Below are 13064 nucleotides of genomic sequence, written 5' to 3'. Positions count from 1 at the left end.
GGCAGGAAGCAAGCCTGGAAAGTCCCTCAGAGATACTGCAGGCCTCTATTTAGTGTATTGCTCTAAATACTTGAACAGCACAGCAAGGTGAAGGGAGATCTCCTGAAAAATAAAATATGAAACTGGGACTGAAAAGCAAACAGCACTATTCAGAGATCTAAAACTAAATTTAAAAACCAACTCCTCATCACATTGTCAAAATATTGGAAACTAGTAATGAAGAGAGTCTAACTGAAGTTTAAATTCAAATTTCAGTACCAGCAACCTGATGATAAGGAGAGTTTTATTTCTGGTAGTAAAGGCTATTATTATATTTTTAAGACTTGTTTATATGGAATTCCATGTTTGCAATGAAATGTTTAGAGAAAAATTAAAAAGCTACAATAAGCAGTCCATGAACAAGGGCTAAAATAGTCAATACAAGCAAACAGAAATGACCCAGATGATGGAATATCCAGAGAAGAAACATTGCAATGACTATAATATGATGTCAAAGGATCTAAGGTGACAACATGCTTGAAGAGATAGAGACTATCAGCAGATAGAAACTATGGAAAAAATTGAATAATAATGATAGAAAAAAATTATTCAATAGGCTTGAAAGCAGAAAAGATTCAATAGAAGCAAAATTGAGTGAAATTGAACAAAGATCATTAAAAATTATACAATAAAACACCAAGAAAAAAATAAATAAAATGCTCAGTATAGCCTTATAACAAATGGCCTAACATAGGTGTCATTGGAGCCCTAGAAAGTGAAGATACAAAGAATAGAACATATTAAACAATTGAAGGGAATATGGAGGAGAGTTTCTAAAAATGGTTGAAGACATCAAGCTAAAAAAAAAATTTAAGGAACACAGTGAAGTTCAGGTAGAAACAAAAAATAAACAAAACACTAGGAATGTTATAATCAAACTGCTGAAAGCAAAGATATAAAGTACTAAATGTTGACAGGGAGGCTAAAAACCTTACACAGAGGAAGAAATGATGGCTAACTTCTCCTCAAGGATGTTTTTAAATGCTGGAGGGAAAGGGCAGTTTAGATTTGATATTCATGGAAAATACCCTTTAAAAATGAAGGAAAACCCTCTAATAAAAGATTAATATCCAAAATATGCAAAGAGTTCTTAAAAGTCAAAAATAAGCAGATAATACACTTAATAAATGGGCAAATGATTTGAACAGATATCTCTCCAAAGAAGGTATACACATGACAAGTCAGCATATGAAAACATGCTTAGTGTCACATTTCCTTAAGGAATTGCAAATTAAGACAACAGTGAGATGCCAATACACATGTAGCTATTGGAATGACTAAAATCCAAAATATTGACAATACCAAATACTGGTGATGTTATGGAGCAATAAGAACTCTCAATCTTTGCTGGTACAGATGCAAAATAGTACACCCACTTTTTTTTTTTTTTTTTATTTTTATTTTTTCAATGTTTATTTATTTTTGGGACAGAGAGAGACAGAGCATGAACGGGGAAGGGGCAGAGAGAGAGGGAGACACAGAATCGGAAACAGGCTCCAGGCTCTGAGCCATCAGCCCAGAGCCCGACGCGGGGCACGAACTCACAGAGCGCGAGATCGTGACCTGGCTGAAGTTGGCCGCCCAACCGACTGCGCCACCCAGGCGCCCCTACACCCACTTTATAGGAGAGTTTGGCTGTTTCTTGAAAACCTAAACATACTCTTAACATATGATTCTTCAATTGTACTCCTTAGTTCTTACTCAAATGAGTTGAAAACTTAGGTCCATACAAAAGCCTACACACTTTTGTTCATGGAAGCTTTATTGATAATTGCCAAAACTTGGAAGGAACCAAGATATCCTTCAGTACTTGAAAGGATAAATAAACAGTTGTACATCCATACAAGGAGATATTGTTTGGTGATAAAAAGCCATGAGCTATTACGTCACAAAAAGATACGGAGGAACATTAAATGCCTAAGTGAAAGAAGACAATCTGGAAAGACTACATGTTATATAATTTCAACTGTATGACCTTCTAGAAAAGGAAAATCATGGAGAAGGTATAATAATATCAGTGGTTTCCACTAGTGGAAAGAGGGAGGTGAGAATAAATAGTTTGGCACAGGGGATTTTTAGAACACTGACAAATATTGTGCATGATACTGTAATAGTGGACACATGTCATTATACCTTTGTCAAAACCTGTAGTATGTACAACACAAAGAATGAACTCTAATGTAAACCATGGACTTTAAATAATAATAGTGTATTGGCACTGGCTCATCAGTTGTAACAAATGTGTAACACTAAAGCAATATGTTACTAATGTGGGAATTGTGTGTATTGTGGGCATTCTGGGGATAGTTTATGGTCATTATTTCTGCAACACTAAAACTGCTTTATTAATTTTAAAAATTTAAAAAAGAAGGGAAATTAAAACATTTTCATACAAAAAAAAAAAGGTATAAATTAGTCTCCAGTAGATCAGCCCAAAAAGATATGCTAAAAGAATTCTTGAAGTTGATTGGGAATGATACTACATGAAAGTTGAGATCTGCAAGAAGAAATGAAGTGCACTAGAAAAATAAATATATTTGTGTATGTGAGTGTACATGAGTGTGTGTGTGTATGAAGCAGATGAAATAAGAGCATGAAAAAGACATGCAAATACTGAACATAAAAACACGAAATATTAATATCAGATAAAATAAATTTCAAAACAGTATATCAGAGATAAATATGGATATATCATAGTGATATATTAGGAAATATTATCCAGTTTGTCAAGAAAACAATCATATCATTGCTGCTATTTATAGATGTTCAAAACCTGTTAATTAAAAAATTGGCAAAAAAAATGTAGGGAAATCCAGAATCGTGGATATTCTTACCTTGGTATATTTAAAACAGGTAGACACAAACTTAGAATGCAGAACACTTGAACGACCCTATCTACCAATGTGGTCTTGTGATATGTAGAGAGTGCTGCCCCCAAATGTAGAATATTCTAGTTATAGCTGGAAATATTTCCCAAAATAGTCAATAGACAGGACCACGAAAAGAGGCTCAATCAATATCAAATAACTAAAAACATAAAACACGTTTTGTAGTGATGATGTTATTAAATTAGAAGTTACCAAATAAGGTATTGGTAAGTTTCATAAATTCCTAAAAATTTAAAAACTTGTTTGTAACAAACCACTGAAAAAAACAAGAGAATTCAGAAAATATTTTGAACTGAATGAAAAGGGAAACATAACATTTATTTCTGGGTTAAGGTAAGCTTTAATTAATTTATAGTATTAATAACAATTTTTAATATAAATACCTTATATTAGAAAAGAATTACCTGGACTTCCAAAATAAGAAGCTAGGGACAGAAAAGCACATTAAACTAAAGGGAGGTTGTCATAAAAATAGGGGTGAAAATCAGTGACATAAAGAAAACAATTTTTTATTTTTATTTATTTATTTTTTATTTTTATTTTATTTATTTTTTTTAAATTTTTTTTAACGTTTATTTATTTTTTGAGACAGAGAGAGACAGCGCATGAACGGGGGAGGGGCAGAGAGAGAGGGAGACACAGAATCGGAAGCAGGCCCCAGGCTCTGAGCCATCAGCCCAGAGCCCGACGCGGGGCTCGAACTCACGGAGCGCGAGATCGTGACCTGAGCTGAAGTCGGACGCTTAACCGACTGAGCCACCCAGGCGCCCCTATTTATTTATTTTTTAATGTTTATTTATTTATTTTGAGAGAAAGAAAGAGCATGAGCAGGGGAAGAATAGAGAGAGAATCCTGAGCAGGCTCCATGCTGTTGGTACAGAGCCAGATCCCAGGAATCATGATATCATGACCCGAGCCAAAATCAAGAGTCAGGCACTTAACCAACTGAACCACCCAGGCTCCCATAGAGGAACATTTTTTTAAAATTAGTTTAAACATTGATATTGCCAAGATTAACAAAATGAATAAACTCACAGTAAGAGTGTTAATGATGGCAAGATTAAAAAAATACAGATATCACAATCAAAAAACCCCATAGACATTAAAAGGAAGATAAAGGGATATTATCAGTGCTAGGCTTATTATTGATATAGCCACAACATACAGTGAATCTCAAACACATTTTTTTTTTTTTTTGGGTGAGAGAAATCAGACACACACAAATACTTGCTATGTAATTTCATCTATACAAATTCTAAGAATAAACAAAGCTAATCCATGGTGATAGTAATCAGAAAGTAGTCACTTTCGAGTTAGGTATTTACCAGAAATTGGCATAACAGATTTTTTTGCAATGACAGGAATGTGTTTATCACATTTTGGGTGGAAGATACATATGTTTGTTCAAGTATTAAAATTCATTGGCTGGAGTGCTAAGACTTTTATTTTATGTAAATTACATCTAGATAAAAGAAAGGATGGTTTTAGTCAATTTCACGTCACCTTCTACCACTATATCCCATGCCTTATTAGTGTCATATTTATTAATATTCTTATGCTTTATATTTAATTACCATTTCTGAATATGAGTTTTTTGTGTTTGTGTACGTGTGTGTGTTCAGTAGAATTGATGTTGAGGCAACGGAAGTAAAAATACTTCTAGTATAAGAGACTTAAAGCTGTGATCGATTCTTGCTATGGCCAGAATGTATTCTCCCAAATTCTGATGTTGAAATCCTAAATCTTCATAAGTCATGGTATTAGGAGGTAGTAGCCAACTCTGTTTACTTTGCTCAGTTTGCTTTGATATAATATTTGTTAGACACTTGATATAAATTTTCTAGATGCAGATTGGTATATATTAGAAAAGGAATGTCTATAAGATATCTAGGTATTGGAATTCATGCCTGGTTGAGATTTTTTTTCCCCTTTAAAGTTGCCCTCAGTGCCATAATAATATTAGTTGATTCTATTAAATAAATTAGATTTAATTAATTATATATGCACATAAACAGCTAAGTCTCCAGTTGGTCACAGCTTTTTATTACATAAGTATGGAGAAAAAGGAGAAGAAATATACCTAGCCCTATTTTTAACAGTTGCAAAGGTCCTGTTTTCCTATATGAATGACAATGATCCTGCTGAACTGAATAACTATTGTTCTCATTCTCTTCACAGCTGGCAGATGATATAGTAGAGACAGTTCTAATTACCTGATGGTCTATGAATAAACAAGGGGAAGATCAGTAGTTTGGTGAATCACTGAAGAAAATTAGTGTGGGACCCATTAATTTCCTTTTATATACAAGCTACCATAAAAAGGCTCTTTAAACTGATTTCAGCATTATTACTACTATTTAGAAATTTTAAATAATATTATCTCATAGCATTTTCCTCCAATAACAAAACTGTTGAATACTTTCTCTGCTGGAAACGTTATTGAGAAAGTGTTTAAATTACTGAGGCATTTAAAAACTCAACTTAATTGAGGTATAAGGCACTACTTTTAAGCACATATTTTGATGAGTTTTGATGAATTTATACATCGGTGTCAGTCAAGATATAGAACATTTCTGTTACCCCCGTGCCCATTCCAGCTAATCCTAGCCTCCCCGCCCCAGGCAACCACTGATGTACTTTCTGTTCTTATAGGTTCTGTCTCTATGGATATTTTCACATTTTTTCATCCTGTCTTCTCTCACCTAGTAAGACCCTCTTTCAGTGATAAAGAAATCAGCGAAAATTATATCTGAGATTCAAATAAACTAAACTACCTATTTTTTCTTTTTATTAGAAATTACCGAATGCTTGCTTCCTTCTTGTGTTCTCTAGAAGCTTCGTGTTGTCCTGTTATATAACATTGTGATTTAATTAATAAGTATTCAGCTAGAGATTGGTTTTACCAAATAGTACACACAAAGTCATTTGACAGTTATATATTCACTGTGTGCCATGTTTTAGGCTCCCTGCCAGATGCTGGTGTACAGAGTTAGGAAAGGTACAATATCTACTAAGGGACATAAAACATAGATGGCAGTTATAACTTCAGGTGATGAGTGAGTATGGGGACTTGTGGACATGCATGAAGGAGGGTGTAGTACAGTCTTGGGGCTCATAGATGAATTTTGAAGGAAGTGACATCTCACCTGAGGCCTGATGAAAGTGTAAGAATTTTCAGGTGACACATACACACATACACACACACAAATTTCTTATTTTGGTATAGTAAATCGGTGTGGTAACATTTTTGCCTCTATGCATCAACACTTGTACTTTTCAAATTTGTATAAGGTCCATAATTTTCTTCAGAAAACAAACTGACTCCACTTTTAGATGTGAGGGTGAGGGTAAGTAATTTGGAGATAATAAAAACAAAGTGAACGAAACCAAAATAATCCTTATAAAATATTAAATATCTTAAAATCTGTATGTACTATTTCATCAATTTCCTTATATTTAGACTTTTCCATATATTAGCACAGTGTCTTCATATCTTACATTTGGGATGACTATAGCTCTTTTTATGGTTTCTGCCTCCACAAATCTTTTAGCTTTAAGAATAATTGTAATTCATACACTAGAGTTTTTCAGTCGTTTTTTGTTTTGTTAAAGGAGCCTTTCCAAAGTTGTGTAATATTTTATAGGGTTATCACACATATGTGTGTGCGTGTGTGCGGGCACACACACACACACACACACACACACACACACACACACACTCTTTAGGATTTAGGAGTTAAAAGGAAATTCCCTGAATGAAAACACAAAACTTGACCCAAAAAGCCCACATTTAATTTTGTATGAGAATTGCAGTTTTTTTTTTTTTTAATTTTTTTTTCAACGTTTTTTTATTTATTTTTGGGACAGAGAGAGACAGAGCATGAACGGGGGAGGGGCAGAGAAAGAGGGAGACACAGAATCGGAAACAGGCTCCAGGCTCCGAGCCATCAGCCCAGAGCCTGACGCGGGGCTCGAACTCACGGACCGTGAGATCGTGACCTGGCTGAAGTTGGCCGCTTAACCGACTGCGCCACCCAGGCGCCCCGAGAATTGCAGTTTTTGATGCAATGATTATTTTGCCCACGAGTTGCTTACTATGATGGATAAACATTAGCAGGAAGTGGATGGAATCTAGCTTTCAATTAACTTACCCAAATTGAAAGTTGTTTCCAGAATTAGAATTGGTAATGGTTATTGGAATATGGTTATTCCTAACGACTGTGAGGATTTTTTTCTTTTTTAATTAGATTTAAGGAGTCACAAACTAGAAGGGACACTGGTATAGAAGAGGAATATCAGATCCTAGTCCAGAGCTTGACACTGTGCTGCTCACATTTTGTGTTTTTTTTTTTTTTCTTGTTAAATTAGGACCTTGGAGTAGAAAATTTCTAAGTCTCCTTCCAATTTTGTAAAAATTTGAAGGGAAGATACATTTTGTGCTGCTGTATCTTAATTTGTTTCTTTCATGCAGATTCAACAGAGTCAAATGAACTCTTACGGTTGTGATGCTGCAAAGCTGGAAGGGTATGGTGGTGCTCAGGTCCCTTTCCTGAATTAAATTTAAGCATACATTTTCATATTCCATTTTGCAAAGGCATTGAAATCTCACACTGTGGCAATTCCTCTGCTTTTGATCTTGCTTATGTAGCTGTTTCTTATAATCATAATTGACAAAGTGAAAAATAAATGGAAATGGCTTCCAGCAACATGGATGGCTGACCTGATCAAAAATTCCATGCTTAAAATATATAGAAATGCTGGGTAAAATAGAATCGCCATTTAAAGTTGAACTCAAGAGACAAAAAAATAAAAAAATAAAAAAAAAAAAAGAAAGAAACCATAGATGCTGGATTGAAGGGTGAACTCAAACTGGGAATGGAAAACTCATGATATGACTAGGAAATGACCTGGATCCTGGAATAAAATTGGGATTACCCTACTGGCAAGCAACTGTGTTTTAAATAAGGAGATCTGCATGCAGTCTTATCCCTTCAGAGCTGAAACTGAAACCCCTATATAGTGAGGAATTTCCCTTTATAAGAAAATGACTAAGGAAACCTCACTCAGTACACTGAAGGAGTTACAAAGTGGATAGTCTTCCACAGACTTTGAGAGGAGAGATTTGGGGACTAGGTATGGGAGGCAGGGATCCAATAAGATTAAATTAAACTCTTACTTAAAGCCACATGATGATGTGGGATCCAAAAGTCCAAATTTATTTCATCCAAGATGTGTAGTAATCTATGACTGTAAGTTAATGTTAAAGTAAAAACAGTTTCAATATTAGCTCTGGTCCCAGTAGAAGGAAACAAACCGTTCTGTAGAATCATGTCCACAAAACAGTTCGCATAGGACCCAGAGGGGGAAACAAACCCAAACTAAACCTTGTTAGAAGAGCACACATTTAAAACTTTGCAGTCAGAAGACTTAAAAAGTCACACTAAGGAGGAGTCAATAGAAACTACAGATAGAATAATTAATATCCCCAAAATGTATATAATGAAATAATTTATAAGAAATGATAAAGTAAGTGTGTATGAAAAAGGAATGAATAGAGGAATAGAATTATAGTTGACATTATAGCAGAAACAAAGATATTATACTAAACTGAATAGAAATTATAGGAACGAAAAGGACAAAAGCATTTAATAAGAACTACCTAAGTCATCTAGAAAAATATCAATGTCTACATCTATATTTATATCTATGTATATACACCCATATTTTCAGGTCTATAGCTGTGTATCACTGATATTCAATGAGTGGACAGTTGGACATGTGAAAGCATAAAATTAAACAGCTAAAACGAAAAGACAGTTTAAAGTTAAAGTTTAATATGAATCAACATAAACTAGAAAAAGAGAAGGAAAATGTGAAAGAGCTGCTACAGACCAAATTATCTGCAATAGGAATGTAGAAGATAAAATTAGAGAGAAAAGGTAGAGGTAATATTCACAGATATAAGAAATGAAAATTTTTCAGAATTGGAAAGAAAACAGAAATATTTAGTTTTAAGAAGCATAATAAATGTTTAAGATTAGTAAAAATGATTTCATCCCTACAAGTACCAGAGTGAATATTGAAAAGATAGAAATTTCAAAATCAACCAGAAAGTAAAGGAATATATCTACATAGGGATGAAACACTTAACAGCAAGACTTCTCATCAGAAAAATATATGGGATAGGAGACAGAAATAATATATGTCAAATGCTGAGGGAGAAGTAATTAACTTAGAATATATTGCTAACTGGTCAGAATGAGGATAAAGATAGCTTAATGCATAGAAGAAAATGACCACTTAGGGATCTCTACTGAAGAGGTAGTTTTAAATATATATATTAAAAAGAAAACTTACCACACGAGGAAGAAAAAGGAGTGGCTGATGCACTGGTAATAAATATGTTGATAATTCTAAATGATAAATGTGGGGTTTCAAAACATTATAATTAAAATATTAATTGCAAAAATATGAAAAAAAAGATATAATCCAAGGTAAAAACTTTAAGCTTCTTGTAATTTTATGAAGGATACAAGAGTAACAGTTGTAGATAGGCAGGACTTTTTAAGAAATGTGATCTGATTCTCGGATAACTAAAACCAAAAAGCCATATTAATATTCCAGAGAAGGCATACTTAAGTTTTGGCTAAATTTTGCTTAAGAAAAAAGAAAATGATATGCCATTTCCAATCTATTAGTTGAGGAAAAAATAAAATTAAACAAAAAATATACGTGGAGCAAGAAACAAAATCTTTAAAAATCCAATGGAATATCTGAAAAGAGGAAAAAAAAAAAAGAGGCACTAGAAAAACAAAAACAACAAATGGACATAATTCAAACATGTTAGCAACCAGTGTATTTATACAGAATAAAGTCACATACTAAGAAATATTTTAAGATTAGATTTGAGATAGAGACAAACGGAAAACGTCACAGACAAGCTGAAAGCAAAAGCAAGCAATAGATATTCTGAGATAATAGTAATAACAACAACTATAGCATCAATAACAATCAAATAAGCTATCATAGTAATTTTAATAGCAGACAAGCTTATGGTAATTGGATATCAGTATCATTACTTGATTCTAAGATAAATAATATATGAGACAAATAATCCTTGATCTTTGTGCACTTAATAAGGGAGGCTGAAAATGTTTCAAATAAAACTTTACCAAATATAAGGAATAATAAACAAACATTCAGAAATCCTTTGGGAAATTATAACACAATAATGCAGAAGTTGATAAGCAGTTTGCAAATATCAGTGTGGGTATAAAAATATTTGAATAACAAGAGAATAACTTGGATGCTGCCTGCAGCATATATTTTAAGGACATGTTCTTTTCAAGCACATCCTTGAAACTCCTTTTCTAGGATTATTTCCCAAAATTGATCATTCATTAGATTATAATGAACATCTTAAAAATCCCCCCAACATGATCTTATTTTTCAGAAACCTAGTATAACACTTCCATGTTTGGTGATAATAATAATCATAATTACACTTACAATACCTGGAAATTAAAATCACTTATTTAGATTAGCATTTAGACGCTTATTTAGACTACTAGATTTATCAGTATCTGTAAATATGTGTAACAAATTAGTAAGTGATGTATAAAATAATGTCATTTATGAATCTTTAAAACTATATTAAATGACATACATTATCTGTGTAATAAATGGACAGGAAACATACATGCCAGTTTTAAAGTAGTGCTTATCTCTGTGTAGGTTTTTACTGGGTAGTTTCTGAGTGTCTATAGCATTATATTTAAGGCAAAAAAAGAAAGAGCTTAAATAGATATGTCAAGATGTTAATATTTGCTAAGTCTACATAATAACATATGGGTATGTGTTACATGTTTCTGATTTTGGAATGTTTTATAGTATAAATTTCATGAAGTGAATTTAAAAGAATCCTCAAATAAGGTAAAAACATATTGTAATAATTATCATCTCCATTTTATGGCTAAGGGGACATGATAGTGCAGATAGTTAAATAATTTCATGTAAATTTACATAGCAAACAAGTAACATCACTAAGAAGCACAACTAGTATTCACATACAAAATGATGGATTTTAAATTTTGCGATATTTTCACTATACCTAATAGCCATTTAACCTGTTACCAATCTTTTACTTTAACCACTGAAGAATATTTAATATTGATGATATCAAATCAATATCATCAGATGATATTAAGCAATATCATCTAATAATAAGGATAGCTTTTAAATGACTCTACATTTTGGGAACTGTTGTGTGCACTTTATTGCTTTTTCTCCTTTAGTTTCCTCATTCAGTCTTCACAACAGTCCTGTAAAATAGGCACTATGGTTATCATTTCCACTTTATAAATGAGGAAACTTATTAGCTGATCTGTTACACATTGAGATTAAATTCTCTTAGGGATTGGGGTTCCTGGGTGGTTCAGTTGGTTGAGCGTTGGACTCTTGATTTCAGCTCAGGTCATGATCTTGTTGTTCGTGAGACCCCATGTGGGACTCTGCTGACATTTTGGAGCCTGCTTGGGATTTCTCTCTCCCTCTTTCTCTCTGCCCCTCCTCCACTCAGTGGCACATTCTCTCTCTCTAAATAAATAAACTTAAAAAAATTCTTATGTGTTTTTCACTGTGACATGGGACCATTGTTTTGTTAACCTGTCATCATTTATTAGTAAAGAGATAAAACTTATTTAACCAACTATAACTGTGAACTTTATAGTACATTTTTTTGGAATTTTAAAGAAATAGACTCTAGATAGAAACAGTTTCTAGATCCGTCCATCTTATTGCAAATGGCAAGATTTCATTCTTTTTTATGGCTGAGTAATATTCTGGCGTGTGTGTGTGTGTGTGTGTGTGTGTGTGTGTGTGTGCCACATCTTCTTTATTCATCACTTGATGGGCATTTGGGCTTTTCAATAATTTGGTTATTGTTGATAATTCTGCTATAAACATTGGGGTAATTGTATCCCTTAGAATCAGTATTTTTTGTATACTTTAGGTAAATAATCATGCAGTTGCTGGATGGTAGTGTGGTTCTATTTTAACATTTTGAGGAATCTACATACTGTTTTCCAGAGTAGCTACACTAGTTCGCATTCCCATGAACAGTCTACAAGAGTTCCCTTTTCTCTGCATTCTGGCCAACATCTGTTGTTTCCTGTGTTGTTAATTTTAGCCATTCTGACAGGTGTGGGATGATACCTCATTGTAGTTTTAATTTGTATTTCCCTGATGATGAGTGATGTTGAGCGTCTTTTCATTTGTCTGTTAGCCATCTGTATGTCTTCTGCCAATTTAACTGGGAAAGGTTATTTTGGAAGCATTGTATGCACATTTAGAGGTAATTTGAAAAAAAAATTCCATATTATTTACTTTCATGACCATCTTAGAATTATTTTTCTTGTTTGGTCTATAAATTCTGTAAGTTGAATGATATAAATATTTCTAAGAACAAAAAGTCCAAATTAAAACTGAATAGGAATTGTGGAAAGTAATGAGATAATCTTTTTGAATGTGTTCATTTCCATATAATGCAGATAATAGGTAGAGAGATAGATCAATATCTGTCAATACATGTAGAAGAGAAATCTCTCCCTCAGGGTAGAAGTTATTAAATGTTCTACAAAGAATGGAGTTAGAAAATCTACATTTTGCAACTATTATGTTAATTAATTTAGCCAAAATAAACAATAAACAATGGTGCTAGAAGTAGTTTATGAAACTTTGATGAGGCACAGTCTTTTACAGGGTTACAAAGTTTCCTCCCACAAAATACTTATTGACAACAAATGGAAAAATAATGTATTTAATTATAGTGGATAAGCCAAGTTATCTTATGCTATGAATGTTTGCATATTACTGCATGTTAGTTATACATCATTGAAATTGATTAAAAAATAATTTTTTGAAAAACGATTCAGGAGGCGCCTGGGTGGCTCAGTCAGTTGAGTGTCCGACTTTGGCTCAGGTCATGATCTTGCAGTTTGTGGGTTCGAGCCCCGCGTCGGGCTCTGTGCTGACAGCTCAGAACCTGGAGCCTGCTTCGGATTTTGTGTCTCCCCCTCTCTCTGCCTCTCCTCCACTTATGCTCTATCTGTCTGTCAAAAATAAATAAAACATTGAAAA

This window comes from Puma concolor, chromosome B2 (assembly GCF_028749965.1).
Source record: "Puma concolor isolate L17-30 chromosome B2, mPumCon1.1.hap2, whole genome shotgun sequence".
Lineage (NCBI taxonomy): Eukaryota > Metazoa > Chordata > Mammalia > Carnivora > Felidae > Puma > Puma concolor.
The sequence above is the reverse complement of the archived record's forward strand: the minus strand, read 5'-3'. Positions refer to the sequence as shown.